Source organism: Eretmochelys imbricata, chromosome 6 (assembly GCF_965152235.1).
Source record: "Eretmochelys imbricata isolate rEreImb1 chromosome 6, rEreImb1.hap1, whole genome shotgun sequence".
In the NCBI taxonomy this organism is placed as follows: Eukaryota; Metazoa; Chordata; order Testudines; family Cheloniidae; genus Eretmochelys; species Eretmochelys imbricata.
Window position 1 is genome coordinate 70,917,542 of NC_135577.1, and position 19,271 is coordinate 70,936,812.

The 19,271-nt window shown below is 46.0% G+C and overlaps 1 protein-coding gene across 3 annotated transcripts in view; it reads left to right on the plus strand.

The window, feature by feature from the left end:
- The first annotated feature begins 14,634 nt into the window (after positions 1-14,634).
- The window catches only part of RPAP1 (RNA polymerase II associated protein 1), a 53,708-nt gene continuing 49,071 nt past the window's right edge, over positions 14,635-19,271 (plus strand). For all 3 annotated transcript variants that reach the window (XM_077818852.1, XM_077818854.1, XM_077818853.1), the window contains exon 1: positions 14,635-14,685. The gene's annotated coding sequence lies outside the window, so the exon portion shown is untranslated. The remainder of the gene's footprint in view (positions 14,686-19,271) is intronic.

Consider the following 19,271-nt stretch of genomic DNA (forward strand, 5'->3'; position numbering starts at 1 on the left):
AGCTGAGGCCTAATCAGCATGGAGTAGAGTGGAAGAATTACTTCTCGAGTCTTGCTTTCAATACTCCTGCTAATACATCCCAGAATGATGTTTTCTTTTTTTGCAACAGCGTTACACTGTTGTCTCATATTTAGCTTGTGATCCACTATGACCCCCAGATTCCTTTCTGCAGTACTCTTTCCTAGGCGGTCACTTCCCATTTTGTATGTGTACAACTGATTGTTCCTTCCAAAGTGGAGTACTTTGCATTTGTCCTTATACTTCAGACCATTTCTCCAGTTCGTCCAGATCATTTTGAATTTTAATCCTATCCTCCAAAGCACTTGCAACCTCTGAGCTTGGTATCAGCTTGGTATCATCCGCAAACTTTATAAGTGTACTCTCTATACTATTATCTAAATCATTGATGAAGATATTGAACAGAACCAGACCCAGAACCGATTCCTGCGGTACCCCACTCGTTATGCCCTTCCAGCATGACTGTGAACTACTGATAAATACTCTGGGAATGATTCTCCAAACAGTTATGCACCCACCTTATAGTAGCTCCATATAAGTTGAATTTCCTAGTTTGTTTATGAGAAGGTCATGTGAGACAGTATCAAAAGCCTTACTAACGTCAAGATATACCACATCTACCACTTCTCCCCTATCCACAAGGCTTGCTACCCTATCAAAGAAAGCTATCAGGTTGGTTTGACACAATTTGTTCTTGACAAATCCATGCTGACTGTTACTTATCACCTCATTATCGTCTAGATGTTTGCAAATTGATTTCTTAATTATTTGCTCCATTATCTTTCCAGGTACAGAAGTTAAGCTGACTGGTCTGTAATTCCCCGGGATGTCCTTATTTCCCTTTTTATAGATGGGCACTTTATTTGTCCTTTTCCAGTCTTCTGGGATGTCTTCCATGACTTTTCAAAGATAATTTCTAATGGCTCAGATATCTCCTCAGTCAGCTCCTTGAGTATTCTAGGATGCATTTAATCAGGCCCTGGTGATCTGAAGACATCTAATTTGTCTAAGTAATTTTTTACTTGTTCTTTCCCTATTTTAGACTCTGATCCTACCTCATTTTCACTGGCATTCACTATGTTGGACATCCAATCGCCACCAACTTTCTTGATGAAAACCAAAACAAAGAAGTCATTAAGCACCTCTGCTATTTCCACATTTTCTGTTATTGTCTTTCCCCCATCATGGAGTAACCAGCCTACTCTGTCCTTGGTCTTCCTCTTGCTTCTAATGTATTTTAGAAAGTTTTCTTGTTACCCTTTATGTCCCTAGCTAGTTTGATCTCGTTTTGTGCCTTGGCCTTTCTAATTTTGTCCCTATATACTTGTGTTATTTGTTTATATTCATCCTTTGTAATTTGACCAAGTTTTCACTTTTTGTAGGACTCTTTTTTGGGTTTTGGGTTTGAAGATCTCCTGGTTAAGCCAGGGTGGTCTCTTGCCACACTTCCTATCTTTTCTATGCAGTGGGATAGTTTGCTCTTGTGCCCTTAATAATGTCTCTTTGAAAAACAGCCAACTGTCTTCAATTGTTTTTCCCCTAAGACTTGCTTCCCATGGGATTTTACCTACCAACTCCCTGAGTTTGCTAAAGTCTGCCTTCTTGAAAACCATTGTCTTTATTGTGCTGTTCTCCCTCCTACCATTCCCTAGAATTATGAACTCTACCATTTCATGATCACTTTCACCCAAGTTGCCTTCCACTTTCAAATTCTCAACCAGTTCCTCTCTATTTGTCAAAATCAAATCTAGAACAGCCTCCCCCCTAGTAGCTTTCTCCACCTTCTGAAATAAAAAATTGTCTCCAATACATTCCAAGAACTTGTTGGATAATCGGTGCCCTGCTGAGTTATTTTCCCAACAGATGTTTGGATAGTTGAAGTCTCCAATCACCACCAAGTCCTGTGCTTTGGATGTTTTTGTTAGTTGTTTAAAAAAAGCCTCATCCACCTCTTCTTCCTGGTTAGGTGGTCTGTAGTAGACCCCTACCATGACATCACCCTTGTTTTTTACCCCTTTTATCCTTACCCTTGCAACAAGTCTGTCTCCTATTTCCATCTCAACCTCAGCCCAGTCCAACTAGACATTTTTAATATATAAGGCAACACCTCCTCCCTTTTTTCCTTGCCTGCCCTTCCTGAGCAAGCTGTACCCTTCTATACCAATATTCCAGTCATGCGTATTATCCCACCAAGATGGAGAGGTCCACCTGGTTTCAGGTCTGATCAAAGCTCATGGAAGTCAGGGGAAGGACTTTTCTTGAGTTCTATGGACTTTGGATCAGAGCTGCAGTGCACACACCCCTGACATACTTGAAAGGCATCAGCCCAGGTGGGCCAAGTGGCATAGGGGAGAGCTACCTCTGAGTTGAAAGCTGAGTCAGACTGGAAGGAAAAACAAGGACGTGGCTGAATTCTGAATGTAAGATATATTTCCCCCCAACTTATTGAATATTCATTCACCTGTACTACGCAAGAACCTACCCAATGAGGGTTGGGGCAGCCTTGGACAGTGGTATGAAATGTAGTGATTTGCTTTAATTTCCATAGATTCTTTCGTATAGTTTTGTATGTTGAATAAACTTTGATTTGCTTAAATTAACTTGGTGGTTTCTAGGATTATTGCTGCCAGCTGACCCCAAGGGCTGGTAACTGAAGGGATCAGGTGCAGAAGAGGTAGAGATTCTGCTCCTGAGCCCAGCTGGGGTTCTTGGTCTGAGGCACAGACATGGGCATCCTGGTACACTAGGTACTGTCAGTGCTCTGGCTGCAGTTGAACCAAAGCATGGGAAAAGCCTAAAGACATGAGGAGAACTGAGAACGCGGTGGGGTGGGGGGGTTGGGGGGGGAGGAATGGCTGTTACTGTCCCTGATAATTAAGCTTCAGAAAGTGGTCACATCTCACTTGCTATCACTTCAGTCTCGCTAGCTGCAGACTCAGTGCATCCGCTTGTTATGAAGGTTGTCTTCACAACCAGAAGGGACAGAAAAAAACCCCAAAAGCTTAAATTCTAGAGAGGACAGCAAAATCCATGCAAAGAAGCTCATTCTGCAATTCCATAAATCAGCGGATCAGTGTCACTTGCTCTATCTGCCTGAAGGGGCTATTTTTTCCCTTTATAAGCCTTTCTCTCTATTCTAACACACATTAAATATGCATAATTATGTATATAGTGCCAAAGTATGATAAGCGCTTTACAGGCAGACACACAAAACTCACATACCCTACCCTAATGTTTGCCCCCTCTATCTGGGCTTGATGCCTAGTCTCTTTCTCTTTATATGGCTAGTAAAACAAGAAACAAAATGCATCCTCAGTGACACCTCCACTCTGCAGAGCAATAAGAGGTGGGTGCAGTCAATATCTGTAGCTACTGTAAGGTCAGAATCAACCACTCAGAGCGGGAACACAGAGCACATGTTAATTAAAGTTTTGATGACCCTTCCTCCAAGATTACACAGGGGCCATTTCACAATTTAGCAGGCAGCATGTTGTTCTATATTTTAGTGAGTGAATATTGGGGCTAAATTTGCAGAGCTATATCACTGTCTTAAGTCATTTTGAGCATGGGTGTTTGTTGTCTGCCTTTCAGATGACACAGAAAACAGAGGTCCTGAGCACTTATGATTATTAGAGATCCTCTAAAACTTCATCAAAAGAGAGGTGTTAAACCTTCTGTCCTGATCCAGTTCCAATTTGGGTAATTACATTATGACTCTTAATTTTTTCCCTCCTCTGAACACTGGTGAGAACTTTTTGTGTACTGTTAAACAGCTACCACATTCTGCCCCAGAGGTAGCTGCATTTCAGTAGGAGGCAGAGTGATTCCTATATATGTGGTTTGTAATTTGACATATGTACACAGGCATATTGGGATCATCCTGGATGAGAGGTGCTATTATTACAAGTAGATTACATCACATTGTCCTACAAGTGTTGCATTAGCAGTCATAGGAACTGTGGGGCCTGATCTGCAGCCTGTTAAAGTCAGTGAGAGTCTTTCCATTAACTTCAGCAGGCTTTGGATCAGGGCCCTAGTATAGGGATGAGTACCTGGTCTTAACTACACGTTAAAGCAATTACTTTGCATGACAGTGGAGCTGCCTTTAACCTATGTCTCTTTATCAGAGCATAACCCAAAACATGTCTCTTACTATTTGCAAAGACTGTAAAATTGCTGCAGTGCTAACACTTAGGCCCAAACCCTCAAAGGCATTTTGGCACCTAACTCCTATTGAAATCAGTGTGAGTTAGGCACCTACATAACTTAATGCAATCTCTGTTAATCAAATTGTGGATATGTTCAAAGAAAGTCTGTCTCGACCATTTACAAAATGAGCTTTGATATTCCTTTTGTAAGTAAAGAGCAGAAGGGGGGTATCAATAATTTATCAGCACTTGGATTGCATCCTCTATTGCTTTTACTTTCTTGCCTCTTTGGAGCAAAAAAGGACAAGTGCAATATTCCCTCTTAGTTTGTAAGGACTTCCTATTTTCTAATGGGCTCGCACTGTGAAAGGATGCATCCATTACTGAGGATTTTCTGACCCCAATATTAACCATTCTGAATGTTGAGGAGCTGTATAGTTGAAGGGATTGGTAATGGAATATGATCATTGGGTTGGTTGTTGTCATATGAGGACTTTTCAATGAACTATGTAAAATGCACTTGGCCCAGGGGCGGGAGAAGAGTCTCAGTCCAGTTTCCAGTGGATAAGTGTCCTTATCAATCCTGTTGGAAGTCTCAGTAGAGAGGCCTGGGATTTAATAGCAGGTGTGACAGGACATATTCTCTGTGTGGGTCCCATGAGGCCCTGAGTGGCTGTGCTGGGGCTGCCCAGGTAGAACTAAAGCCCACAATTGTATTTTCCCTGTCCATTCTGGAGGGGTATGGAATGCTCCTCTCTCATCTCCTGGCAACTGCATCTCCCACCTCTTCAACCTTCCCCTCTTTGCGGTTCATATCAACTCTACCTTCTCCTTTCTCCCTTCCATCCTTGTGCCTCCCTTCCCACCTCTACAAATTTCTCTCTCACCTTGTTTTTTTCTGCCACTTCTTCCTTGGTTCTGGTGACAACTACTCCAACTCTGGTCCCTCCTTCATCTTCTCTCCTCTGGCCCATCCTTTCCAAAACTCATCCACACTCTTCCACTTCCTTCCTCCCCTTCTCTTGCTCTCTCTGGAATGCCCACCTCCACTACATCGCTAAAAAGATCCCCACCAGCCATGACCTCTTCCTCTCTTGCTCCCTCCATCTTGCACTCACAGAAACCTTGATTGCCCTTTCTGACACTGGCTCTGCGCTGCTCTCACTAAGAGCAGCCCCTCCTCACATACTCCCTGCTGTGAGTCATCTCCAGAGATACATAGTAGAGGGGAAGGGCTACTCCTAATCCTGCTGCTTCCAATCCCTCCCTGCTCCTATTCCTTCAGACTATAGGTCCTCTCCCCTCTTTCAAAGTGTGCTGCTCACATGGCTGGGGAGGGAGAACATACCTACACAGAGATGGAAAGTGAACTATCCTCTCAGCTCCAGGCAGGATAGAGTTGCATAGGTGAGCCAGCATGAGGAATCTTAAACAGTCACTGCCCATGTGATACCTGCTCTCTGCAAAGATGACTTTGTTCTCCACAGATGCCAACACATCACATTCCATGAGCACTAGACTCACATGTAGTGAAATCAAGTTGAAACTTAGGGACATAGGAGTGTGACAAACATGATGCTATGGAATCACGGAATATTCAAAGACTGTTGTGTTAATTGTATAAATATTATATGTATCTTTACGAGCTGGCTATTGATTGTATTCCTGGCTAAATGGTTAAGATAAAGAATGTTTTTTGCTGGAACGAAAGATAATGGGGGGCTGGTAATTAATGCAAATTCCCCATACTGAAACAATGCAGGTAATAAGCTTTTTTTTTAAAAAAAAAAAAAGTTTTGACTCTCTTGGGGAATTGCACACAGACTGATTTGACCTGGTTCAAAGGCCTTGTCAGACAAAAGACTTGAAACTGAATAAAAAACAGCCCTGACCTGAGGGGAGGGTCGCTCTCACTCCATCTAAAAGCTGGCAAGCATGAGATTCTCTAGCAGACTCAGGGCCTGCAGAAGAACCTGAAGTATTTTGGACCTTTCAGGATGCGATGTGGAAGATGACTGACCACCTGATAAGCTAGGTATGCATATAAGCTGATTATTGTTTTGAAGATGTGTTTTAGCTGAAATTGTTTTGTTCTGAATAAACAGAAAGCTGGCTGGTCACTGGATAACCTTGTCATTGCCTCTGAGAAAACAGGACTGCAGGTGCTCAACTGCAATCAGAGTTGCTGAGGCAATCACAGTGAACTGCAGGAGTCTGCAGTGTAAGGCCTTGGTCTAGTGGGGAGAGAACTGTGGGATTCTGTCCTGAGAAAAGGGATGGCTGGAGGCCTGAGACTAGAGTTGGGGGCCCATATGGAGACAAAGAGGGGGTGTGGGTCAGAGGTATAGTTAACTCAGGGACTGTGACAAGGGAGCTGGGAAGAGTCAAAAGCACAACTAAATAACAAATAGAGCAGTCAAAAAGTCTGAGGCAAAAGTCTCACCAGAGGAGCAGCCAAAGGGATAGATAAACTGCCAGTGGCTCCAGACACTAAAAAACAGTGGACTTCACCAATTAAAGGTGAATATTCATCCTGTTTTGCATCCCTGGAGAGGGATTGTGGTTCATACCAAGTATTGTTTGGCCAAACACCATCCCAGACTAAACTCAAAAGGCCAAATCTACCTTTAGACCTCAGCAGAGTTACACCAGTGTTGTGACCCGGGCCCAAGGTTTCTGATCCAGAAAGAGCAATCTGGACAATGCCATCCTGTAGCCAAGCTGATAGCTTGGAGTGTTCCCAAGATGGTCTCCCGAGGGAAGACAGCAGGGCAGTTGCTGCTGCTTTTATTTCTCTCAAAGGCAACATGCCAGCACTCAGAGTATCCACTGCCAAACAGACTTTGGTTTTAAAATAGAATCTTCCTTAGTAATAAGATGAGACTAAAAGGTACTCTTAATTTAACTGTTAACACACACAGCAATCAAGTCTCTTAACAGAATTATGGAGAGCAACATGTGGTCAGAAGGTCTCTGCTGCTTCTCGTTACGCTGCTATGGGGGAAAGAGCCTTCTAATTTTAATTTTGTTTGTGTACTGGGTTATCTTTGCTGATTAACTTGAGGGAAGCATTGATCAGCTATTCTCCAGTGTTATTGCTGTGTGAAGCTAATAGCAAAAGGAGGAGACGTACCTTGCACTCTGAAGGTGTCAAGAGTTGGTGTCAATCTGATTTCTGGAGGAAGGGCATTGTACATCTGTAGGTAAGAACACCTGGTCCCAGTGCCTGTGAGTTTCCCTCTGGACATTATCAGCTCCATAGTTCCTGATGGATGCAGCTGTCATGATGAGTCACTAAGCTAATCGTCGCCAACCCACTGATGGCTTTGAAAATAAAGAACTGAGCTTTGAAGTGGCTCTGGTATTGGACAGGAGGCTAATGTAGCAAGCAGAGCACTGGAAAAATGTGCTCCCATCAACCTGTGTCACCTGGTAGATGAGTTACTGTGTTTTGGACTAGCTGGAGCTTCCCTATGACTTTCATTTTCCTCCCCAGGCATAGTGCATGGCAATAGTGCAGTCTGGATGTGATGAATATATAGATCACCATGATTAGGTTTGCATCTACCAAAAAGGGTTTCACCTCCTACCCAGTGCAAGATGGAGAAGGGCATTTACACTTGCTGTTTGGGTATCCCAGAGGCAACCAAGAACACAGTAGTATCCTAAGACTGTGTAACGGATAGGAGAGTAGACACTCTTTAAGGTAATGGCAATTTCAAGGAATCTCCCTCTTCCAACCATCACTTCCATCTTGCCTGGGTTTCATTTTAGCCAGCTATTTTTTCATGCAACTGCTTATCTCTTCTAGGGCTAGAGGTCTGGGTGATGGCACTGTGTGCAGCTGACATGAAGAAGAAAAGAAGTACAGATGCGTATCACCATGCGTATTGCTGGAGGAGGCTACAGCATCTCATGGTTTCCCCAAGGGGACTAACATATATGTAAACAGGAGGGGAGACCAGCTTGAGCCTTGTGGGACAACATGGGTGAGCAGACACGAGGAGACACAGTTGCCCATCACAACCCTCTGAGTTCTCAAAGATGACTGAGCAAAGCCCATTTTGTGTGATTCCACAGTCAGTTTTGTGAGGTCGCTTAAGTCAGCCCTTCATGATCAGCAGTGTCAGTGGCTCTTGCCAGATCTAACAGCATTAGTGTAGTTGTACAGTATTAAATACTTTCTGATGGCTTGATCCTAGTCACAATACAATATAGCTGTCACACAGGGGATCTACATTCATTACTGAGCTTTCTGCACTAAGAGTGTTGCAAAGGCAATACAATTTTACTGTATGTGTGTGTGTTCACCTCTTCTTAAGCTGCTCCCTCTGTTTTACACTCTGAATAGCAATGATGGGTTATGGTGGGAGCAGCATTTAGACCTCTATCACCCTAATCAGCTGGAGAATGGATTGCTATGATGTGGGAGACAAAGTAATAAAAGGATAATGGGAAGAATCCTGGGGTACCTCCAAAATAAAAAGTTCTTCAGGAGATCCCCAAGAATAATTTGATACAGGGAGCAAGCCCACTGCATTAAACTATTTTAAGTTGTGTGAAATGTCAGGCTTAGGCACTTTGACAGGATTTCTTTAAAATCTGCCACAGTAGACTTAAATACATCCGTTACATTACTCAGACTTTGGCAGTCAGGTCCAACGGCAGTAGCAATGAGGGAAAACCTCCTGTGCAGAAGAGGATGAAATTTAGAAGCATCTATTTCATTATGGTATTTTGGGGTGTGTTGCCAGTAAAAGAAGTGACTCAACTGTCAGTTCACAGATTTTTCCTTTAGTCATTCTGTGTATTGATGAGGATGTGTTTGCTATCTGTACAAATGTAGAATTTCACCTACAGTTCTCTCCAAATCAAGTGTTTGACTTATGATGTACAGTATAAGAGAAGTAAATCCACTTTGACTACACCTTCCCTTTTGAAAGGGAGTCAGCCCTCAGGAGTGTCAGCTGTAGGCTGATATTTGGAGGAAAACTCTTTCCTAACTGGGAGTTATTTTGGGATTGTGATGGGAATGGTGATGAGACAATGAAGACACCTTAGTTTGTTAAGAGTAAATTATATCAACTTCGTCAGAAATATTATCTGTAGTTTTTGAAGACTTGTATTATTTCAGAGTCTGTCCTCATAGCCTGATAACATTATGTACAGGAATCCAATAAAACAAACAACTAAGAGGAAATCCCACACTAATTCTCAGAAGCCAACATACTGCTAGGCAGATGTATTGCTAGATATGAGCAAATATTGTTTTAAAAAAAATCCACACATCCCCATTCATATGTTTACATGAATTCACTTTGGCCATGAATTTTTTTTAAAGTAAGTAGAGGTTTTACTGAAAACATCCCTGGCTTACATGGGCCTATAAATCCACAACAGTCTGTTCAGTGAGGTGTACCTGTTCGGATTAGTACAGTAGGGCTGGGTTCAAATCCAAATGAAGGCTAGAGATCTAAAAGAAAAGCCATCTAGAACTCTGCAGGTGGATCTCTGGGTATATATGGACATGCACACTGGCTTTGCTTGCCTCTCAGTTTGTCCTACTTGCAACAAAGCTGTCACTGACTCCAGCTGTGCTCATATGGATGCGTGTAACGGGGCGTCTGCCCTGCACTGGCCCTTGAGGGCTACAAGGAAACAGCCAATTAGGGCAGTGGCTGCAGCCAATCAGGGCCCAGCTGGCCTATATCAAAGGTAGCTGCAGGCCAGACCAAGTGACTATGCTGCAGAAAGCCCAAAGGAGAGGACTGGACTGAACAGGGTTGCTAGGACTTGCAGGCCTGAGGCCCTGGGAAGAGGGTGAAGGAGCCAGAGGCAGGAGCCGAGGGTGCTGGGGCTGTGGGGAAGTAGCCTAGGGAATTGACACTGGTGGAAAAAGAAAGGTGGGGCAGTGGGAAGCTGTTGTTTACAGGGTCCCTAGGCTGGGACCCAGAATAGTGGGTGGGCTTGGGTTCTCTTCCCCCACTTGCTGCTGAAGAAGTGGCCAGGCTATAGACTGCCAAGTTGCTGTGAGGAGCAGCTAGACTGTTGTGGAAGGAGTCCCTGGAAGGGGGAACCTGGATTGTGACACAGCCAGAAGCAGTGAGACTGGAACTGCAGTGAGATGAGGATGGGAGAGCCACTACCACTGGAGGACATACCTACTGACCAGAACTAATTCATGAAACAGCCAGCAGGAGGTGCCAGTGTGGTGAGACAATGTGCATAACTTTAAGCATATGAGTAGTGTGGCAGTTCAATGACAAGACAGCACAGAGCTTTTAGCAAGCAAACAGCTGGTCTGCTAACAGGCTTCTGCCTGTCAGCTTTCCACCTTCCCCTTTATTCTTTCTCTCCCCCCCGTGCATTACATTCTCCAATAGATAAAAGGAATACACTGGCTTTGTTTAACATTCTTATTTACCAGTTTCTATCTACCGCATTCCTTGCTCTCGGGCCTTGAGCCCAGTCCTGGGAGGCTTCCCACGGTTCATGTCATCTGGGCGAGATTCCAAGGTTGATGCCCTTGAAAGGAACTGTGTGTGCACAGCTCCTATACAACACTCCGGGTGTGCCCTGAATGTTGCCAAGCACATGAACCTTGTATGAATCCTATAGAGTAGTCCCTTTTGACTTCATGGGGGACTACTCATTCTTTAAGTTACACACGTACTTGTGTGCTTTGCTGGACTGGGCTATGAGTCTTCCCAAGGGGTTCATCTATCACTTTTCCTGTGAAGCGCTGAGCACTCCTCTGCAGTCTTGAGTGCCTTCATTCTTACTGACTTCAGTGGGAACTGATGGCACTTAGCCCCTTGCAGGATTGACCCCACAGTGGAGAGGGTTGACTGGTGCTGCATACATTCCATCTTTTTGGAGGAAGAACATCCTAACTGTGGCTGTATCTCCTAGCCAGCACCCCTTCAGGGAGCCTGTCATCTTTTTACCATGTTGCAGCTCTGCGACAGACTATTGGTGGACATATTGTATATCCCCACTGCCTTCCCCTTCATACAATCCTCCAAGCCCACTTCCAAGAGATCTTTGTCATTCTGCTTTCTTCCATGCCACGCAATGGAGGGGAAGCATATGGCTCTTAGGAAGAGACTGTCATGGCCATCCCTTAATCAGAAGATGAATAGCTTCTACTACAAGGTGTTAAACTGGGGGCTTCTGGTGGGCTAGAACTAGGAATGAAGATTATCCAGGTTTGTGACTGAGGGGAAGGAGTCCATAAAGTCTAAAACAATGTCTTTAATTCTAAGTAAAGCATTGCAGTTCACCTCTTATGACTCCTGGAACTAGACTAGGGACATTTTGTTAGCCAGAATAATTGAACAGATGCACACAAGTAAGTTGGTACTTATAAATTATAAGACCAATATGAAGATGCATGGGCATGATTTATTGATAGAGCATACACTATATAGTATCTTTGACTGTATTATTAAAACTGATCATAAAAAAATGAGGGGGGGGGGGAGATCCATACAACTCTGGCAGCTCTGAGGGGAAGTTGTCTTGTCTGTGAAAAAATTTATAACTGAATACTGAGTATTTTATTTTATTTTTTTACACCTATCTGACAAAAAATATTATGGACACTTTCCTATTTCATGCCTACAGTATCTGTCACACTATGCAGACCTCAGAACTTGTACAGAAGATTTGAGATAAATCAGAGATGAGAAATACTTATTCCTGTTACGTCACCTTGTCCATCTCTCTTACAGCGTAGTATTGCTCTCTGCAGATTATTTGTTAGTCATGCTTTGACCAGTCTATTCTAGAGATTAAAGCCTTAGAACAAACTAAAATGCAGCCTCCTTATTTCAAATAAACTAGGGCATAATCCAAAACCCATTGAAATCAATGGGTACAGATTTTGGCCCTAGAAGTCCAATACCAAGTAACGTAAATAACTATTTCAAACTCCATCTGTATGTCCCACACTCCCAAAATATAGCTGCTTTCTTATCTGCTCCCACATCCCCAGAACAGCAGAAACTGGGAACTACAAACTAAAGGGAAGAGCCTGATTGTCCATTTAGTTTTATGCTAGTGCAACTGGAAAGGCTTCAATACAGTGCAGAATCAGGCCTTAAGTTTCCCAGGGTGTAACTGGGAGCATGCCTCCCAGCTTGGGTATATGGACATACACGAGCTGAGCTCAAGCTAGCACACTAAAACTAGCAGTGTGAACACCATGGCACGAGCAACAGCCCAACCCTCTCGGTCTGTACTCATGTGGCTAGCCTCTGCTGCAATGTCCATACTAGAAGCAACATAGTTCTGTGAACTAGGATCATCTGTCACTCTCTGTTCCCTTAGCAAAGGCAAAGCACTGCTCTGCCAGCAGAAGAGCTGCACTCCGATAGGGCAGCATCAGAGGAGCTTCAAAGTCTCTGGGGTTTCCTTTCCTGGGAACCCACACAGGTAGTTAGGAATGCCTAACATGAGGGATAAAATATAGCAGCTCCTAAGTACACTAGATGTAGTATTAACTGCTCAACATGCAAAGGCCAACAGCCATGATGGCCTGAATCAGATAACATTACTTCCAGAAGCAGGGAGTAGAAGGGCATCAGATCATTGGGTCTGGATCAGAATTGTGTCTCTGATCTCTCCGCCTAGCTGGTGGGTTGAACTGTGTAACTATAGGATATTTTCTGTGCTGGCCACACTCACTTAAACAACAACCACCAAAAAAACCCTAAAAGAACTACAATGGAGGGGTTCTTAACTTTGCCATTCCTAGAAGCAGCATGGCCTGTTGGAGGACTTCAATAGCTGAAAAGAGGGAAGTTCTCTGTGAAGTGTTTTTTGGTGTACAACTGAATTTCTCCCTTTTTGACATTTTAAATTAATCATGACCTAGGTTTTAAGCCAGGAAGCATCCCAAATCTGCAATGCTGGTCCTAATTTGCATATAGATTTACATGTTTTAGTAATTGATAAACACACACATCCAATATTTACTTTTACTTTTTATCCTCCTTTACGAGATGAAGAAAAGAATGTCTGCAGGATTTTAACAATCAATTTGGTTCAGACCCTGGAGGGACAGGGGAGCTATGAAGAGCAAATTAGGATGCCACAGTATGGGCATCCCTGATCTAAATCCTTTGGCATTTATAATCCCACCCCCACACAATACATCTACGAAGTGGAAAAAGATGACAGCTGAATAAGCCTCAGCTCTAATGGCAGTTACTCCTTTTCTGTAAGTAACAACAGCTTTTCCATTTTTATTTATTTACTCTCTCACCAACAGAAATCGGTCAAACAAAAGATATTACCTCACTTACCTTCTCTAATATCCTAGGATCAACACAGCTACAACACCCCTGCAAAAAGCAATGGACGTTCTACAAATAGTCAGTTACACTCCTGTTGCTATAGACACCTTTTCTCCTCTAGTGTTTCCAGTCTCCCACCTGCAAACACCTTATGACAACAACATTAAAAAGCAAGATTGTAAATTTGCATAATTCTAAACGTATTTACATAAATCCAGGCACAATTCTTAAAACTCTCTGTCCTTAAAATTCATGTCTTGAATACCGGGAACCGGACTTGGGGCAAGCTACATCATGAGAGGATTCAGGGAAATATGTGAGTCGCATCGATTTTTAGTGCTGCGGTCTCTCAGGGAACCTGCAGGCCAGCACTAGCATGTTGGATGGTTTTTGGCAGTAGCTAGCGGAGAGAAGCAGGAGACTTGGTAGCTCTTCAGGGGCGTACCTAGGAAATAATCTTAAATTAATATTCCTTGCCACGATCTACTCCAAATCCTACACATTGCAAGGCGGAATTCAGCCCCCTTTACTGCCCGTGCCTCGGCTCCCAATGTTTACAGATTCATGCACAGGCTTAACTTTAGGCAGGGGAGCAGCGCGGCTAAAATCCCACGCGCGGGAAGTTAAGCACCTCCCCAGGGGTTTGCAGGCTGGCTGGGGGGCCACAGTGGGTGTCTCCTCCCTTCCTCTGTGAGCGGGGCTCTGGCCCCCTGGGAGCGCGAAGACCTCCCGGCACAGCAGCCAAGCGGGCTCTGGGCGGTGGCGGGGAATGGCCCTGCTGGGCTCGCGCGGGGCAGTGGAAGGAGCCAGGCACGCGCTGCGGGGTGCAGGCGCGAGGCAGGGCCCAGCCGGCAGGGACACGCTGTCAGGGTGGGGGAAGGAGGGGCCTAGCCACGTGCAAGGCTCCCTGGTGGGCGCAGGCTGCAGCTCCCGAGCGGGCGGTGACTGACAGCCATGCGTTAGGGAGGCGGGACTCCCGGAGACATACGCCGCTTGCGTCACACGTTCAGACCCCAGAGCTACATCGGCCCACGTGAGCCACCGCCCTGCGCGGGGCTGTTCTTCTCCCATGGCTCCAACATGGCGGCGGTGGGCGGAGACAAGAGCTTTGGAAACCGCTCTGGCCCGGGGTGAAAGGCCGCGGGGCGGGGCGGGGCGGAAGTGACGACCTCTGCGGGGCGGAAGTGCGGCGGGATGGCGGGGGCGGCCCATATGCGCAGGTCAGTGTCGGCCGGTGGCTGGGGCAGGGGCTTGTCCTGGGCTGTTCCCCTCGGGGTGGCGAGGACGGGGCTGAGTGGGGACAAGCAGCAGGGACAGGTCTCTCTCTCCTCAGGCGGCTCGGATCCGCCCTCGCCCTGGGCCACTGGTGCGTGGGCAGCAGTAAAAACCCCCTCGGGGGTGTATGTCCGTCCGTCCGTCCGCACTGCGCCCGGGAAGCGCGTGTCAGACAGAGACGGAAAGTTTCGCGTCGTTCCCTGCTAGCAAACCCCCTTGGCTCATTCCGGAGCCGGGTGCCCATTTCCTTACTTCCCTGCCCCCCAGCAGATCGCAGCCAGGGCCCAGCCCTCCCCGCCGCCCCCCACCACCCGGAGACACACACACACGTGCCTAAAAGAACAGGAGGACTTGTGGCGCCTTGGAGACTAACCAATTTATTTGAGCATAAGCTTTCGTGAGCTACAGCTCACTGAGCAACCACCCAGAAACACAGCGGGTCGCAGTAATTGTGTGGCAGGAGTGTGGTGGGTGAAAGCCGGCAAAAGCCTGAGAATTAGGGTTATCCATTCAGAGATAAATTGGAGGTGAAACGCAAAGGGAAGGAAAAATTCTAACCCCCTGCCTGGGGACCCTTTGATGGACATAAAAGTGCTAGTGGAGATAATATAGGCATTTTCTGCTCTTACTGAGGAATTAGAGTTGCTTAGGGTATGTCTACACTGCAATTAAAAACCCATAGCGGGTCCCCTGCCAGCTGACTCAAGCTTGTGGGGGTTCTGGCTAAGGAGCTGTTTAATTGTGGTGTAGAAGTTTGGGCTCAGGCTGGAGCCCAACCTATAGGACCCTGCCAGCGCTGAGGGTCCCAGAGTTTGGGCTTGAGCCCATACCACAGATTAACAGCCTCTTAGGCTGAGCCTGAGTCAGCTGGCGTAGGCCCGCAGTGGGTATCTAGTTACAGTGAAGACGTATCCTCAGCTACTGTCTTGAACATATGTTGACCTAAAAGGGACATGTAGTCACAAATGTGAGAAATAAAGCTTGCTAGGACATCAGTTTTGCCCTGACTTATGAACGTATGTTGGAATGTTGTGTATGTTTAGATTTACAGCAAATAGTTGAAAAACAGGCACTTATCCTAAATTTTTGGTGCCATGGACAATGTTTTGAAAGCACAACAAACAATTAACCACCCCCTTCCTCCAACCAGCAGCAACCTCCAGTACATGCAGTAGCAATGCATTTGACCATATGGTGAATATCACTATATAATCATAACTAACCTATGTGAGAGTTATTTTGACAAATTATTTTTCAGACCAAGAGCCATTTATTTCTACAGGTTCTAACTTAAGCCTATTTTTATAATCTGTCTCAAAATCCTCATATAGAATGACTTGTATACCAAAACCCCATCAGTGTTGTATACTCTGAAAAAACTGCTGAGTACTTTAGTTTATTCTAATGTAATCTATTAACAGCAGATCTCTTCCTTTATTTTAACGTTTGGCCCTCTGCAGTAAGTCTTGAGGCTTCCCTTACCCCAAAGATCCAATTGATAGTGTAGGGGCATGAAGTTTTTCCTAAGGCACTCGCTGTTACCTGGTCCAAATGCAGGTAATAAATATTCTGTGACCATATACGCCTTGTTTTTTCTTCTGCAGGTGGCCCATTCAGCAGGTCCTCTTCCAGGGTTAGACTGGTTATAGCCCTGGATATTTGGCTATATTGTTGATTACAGGCTACAATTACTACCCCCCATCCTAGAGCTTTTGTGGGTTTTTTTTGTGTGAGTTGCCACAGTCTCTAGGATAAAAAAAGCCTTTCATGAGGGGCAAACGACCTAGTACACATTGGTCTAGTAGACAGATAAATAGCTCAGTTAGTCTTTCATTGACATTGATTTAGAGCACTAAGGCTGTGGCCTTCCTTGATCTCTGCACTGCCATGAGGGAGGCCTGCCTGAGTGCAATTCTCTGCCTTTCTCCATTCACTCCCCCACTTCAAGGCCAGCAGGACAGGGCTGGAGGTGTTGTGGGGAGAGTGTGCTCAGCCTCTGGCTGGAGGAAGCACCTTATGTTGCCCTATAGTGATCCCTTTGTCTGATTTAGGAGCTGTGATTGAGGGGCAAGTCCCTTCTGGTCCACTTTGGTGACTAAACTGGTAATCTCCACTGAAAGGAGTTAACAAAGTCATGTTGGGGATGGGGAAAATAAGAGATCTTGGGGTTCAGAGACTCCTCACAGACAGAGAGGAATTTTCCTACACTCCTGTATGGGGTGCCCTTCCTCATTTATTAGTCACATCTAGGTCAGAGCTGCTGTCTTGCCACTTGCAGGCTGCTTATAGTTTTCCTTCTGTTCACGCTCCTCCAATATAAGCACAGTTCATCTGGCTCCTAATCAGAAATCACTGTGGGAATGGCTCACATCAAATCAGCGCAATATTTTCAGGCAGATGTCTTAAACTGACTCAGTACCCATCACAATAATTGGGAGGTGAATTTAGGAGTTGCTGGAAGAAATTTTCTAAGTATGGGATGCTCCAGTAATGAAGTTGTATGCTAAACAAAAACCTCTCAAATCAACAACTTTCAATTGTTTTGTATCCAGTGAGAAGAGCAACAGATGGACCTGCTCACTTAACAGACTTTAATGCTGATTTGGGGAAGCTTTGCAACTCTTAGAAACATACCCATTTACCATTGTAATGGTAAATATTGCCTCATCATTAGGGCCCTACCAAATTATCAGTCCATTTTGATCAATTTTATGGCCAGAGGATTTTAAAATTGGTCAATTTCATGTTTTCAGATATTTACATCTGAAATTTCAGGGGTGTTGTAAGGGGGTCCCTTTTCTGGTAGTGGGGATTTGCAGCTAGGAGCTCCCCCAGCAGCAAAGAAAAATCACAAGCCGCCTCCAGCTGCAGGAACCTCTGGGGCTGCTGCCCAGCCCCACAGTTTCCTGCAGCAGGGGAGGCACCTGCAGGTGGGTCTGATCTTCCCTACCCCCAGAGATGTCATGCAAAGGAAGGACAAATCCTGTCCCAGCAGGGACTCACAGCTAGGAGCCCCCTGGCTGGGGTGCTTCCAGCATCAGTGGGAGATCGGACCCATGTCAACAAGCCTCTACCAGAGCTTCCTGCAGCAGGGAGAGGCACTTGGAGATGGATCTGGTCTCCCCCTGAGATGAGTTGTGCAAGGGAAGGACAAGTCCTGTTCCCCCCCCGCCTTCCCCCCCCCCGAGCCTGGTGGGGACTTGCAGCTAGGAGCCCACCTAGGCGCTCCCAGCAGCAAGGGGGTGATCAGATTTCACAGGGAAGGGTTTTTTCATGGTCAATTACACCTTTTTCAGGGCTGTGAAATTGGTAGGGTCCTACTCATCATCTACAGCAAAGATACATGTATCTGCTTTTGGTGACAAATATGGCTTCCACTAGCCCTCCTCCCCACTCACATGCTTGGCGATCCTAACAGAAGAGACAGGGTTCAATGAGTTCAACTCCTGTAACAAAACATGGTTGATCTCCTACACCTGTTCCCATCCCCCTCTCTCACATCTAGTAGAAAACACTGGTCTCCAGGATGTTTATAGACCATTACTTTATATCCACAGTGTTGGTGGGTGTTTTACCAAAAATAATTATAATATTTTTTATATATGGACACCCTTAAGTGTGGCAGATACCTGTGTATTAAGGTTCTTCTTGTAGTGCAGATGGAGGCCTGAGTTGCAAGGCGATTGGGTCCAGTCTTTAAGGCCCTGCTGCACTGGGTTCAGAGCTCCACTAGCAGCAATATGGTTATTGCTGGTGATGTTCTATCATGCTTTTTCTGACAGCTGTGAGAAGGGATTTCTTACTTTCTGTCAGTTGTGCAAGCCAAACTGTACAGCAGTCTTCCTGTAGGTAGTCTGGTAAATGGTCTAGAACAGGGGTGGGCAAACTACAGGCCACATCCGGCCCGCCAGCCATTTTAATCCAGCCCTCGAGCTCCTGCTGGAGAGCAGGGTCTGGGGCTTGCCCCACTCCGGCGCTCCAGCCATGGAGCAGGGTCGGGGGCTGCTCTGCACGGCTCCTGGAAGCAGCGGTATGTCCCTCCTCCAGCTCCTACACATAGGGAAACCCAGGAGGTTCTGCTCTGCACGCTGCCCCCGCCCCAAGTGCCACCCCTGCAGCTCCTATTGGCTGGGAACCACGGCCAACGGGAGCTGCAGGGGCGGCGCCTGTGGACAGGGCAGCGCGCAGCAGAGCTGCCTGGCCGTGCCTCTGCATAGGAGCTGGAGGAGGGATAATCTGCTGCTTCCAGGAGCTGGTTGAGGTAAGCACTGTCCAGAGCCTGCATCCCTGAGCCAACCCCCCTCCCATGCCCCAACCCCCTGCCCCAGCACTGATCCCCCTCCTGCCCTCCAAACCCCTCGGTCCCAGCCTGGAGCACCTTCCTGCACCCCAAACCCTCATCCCCATCCCAGAGCCTGCACCCCCAGCCGGAGCCTGTCCCCTCCCCCCCCGGTGCCCCAAACCCCTGCCCCAGCACTGATCCCCCTCCCGCACCCTGAACTCCTCATTTCTGGCCCCACCCCTGAGCCTG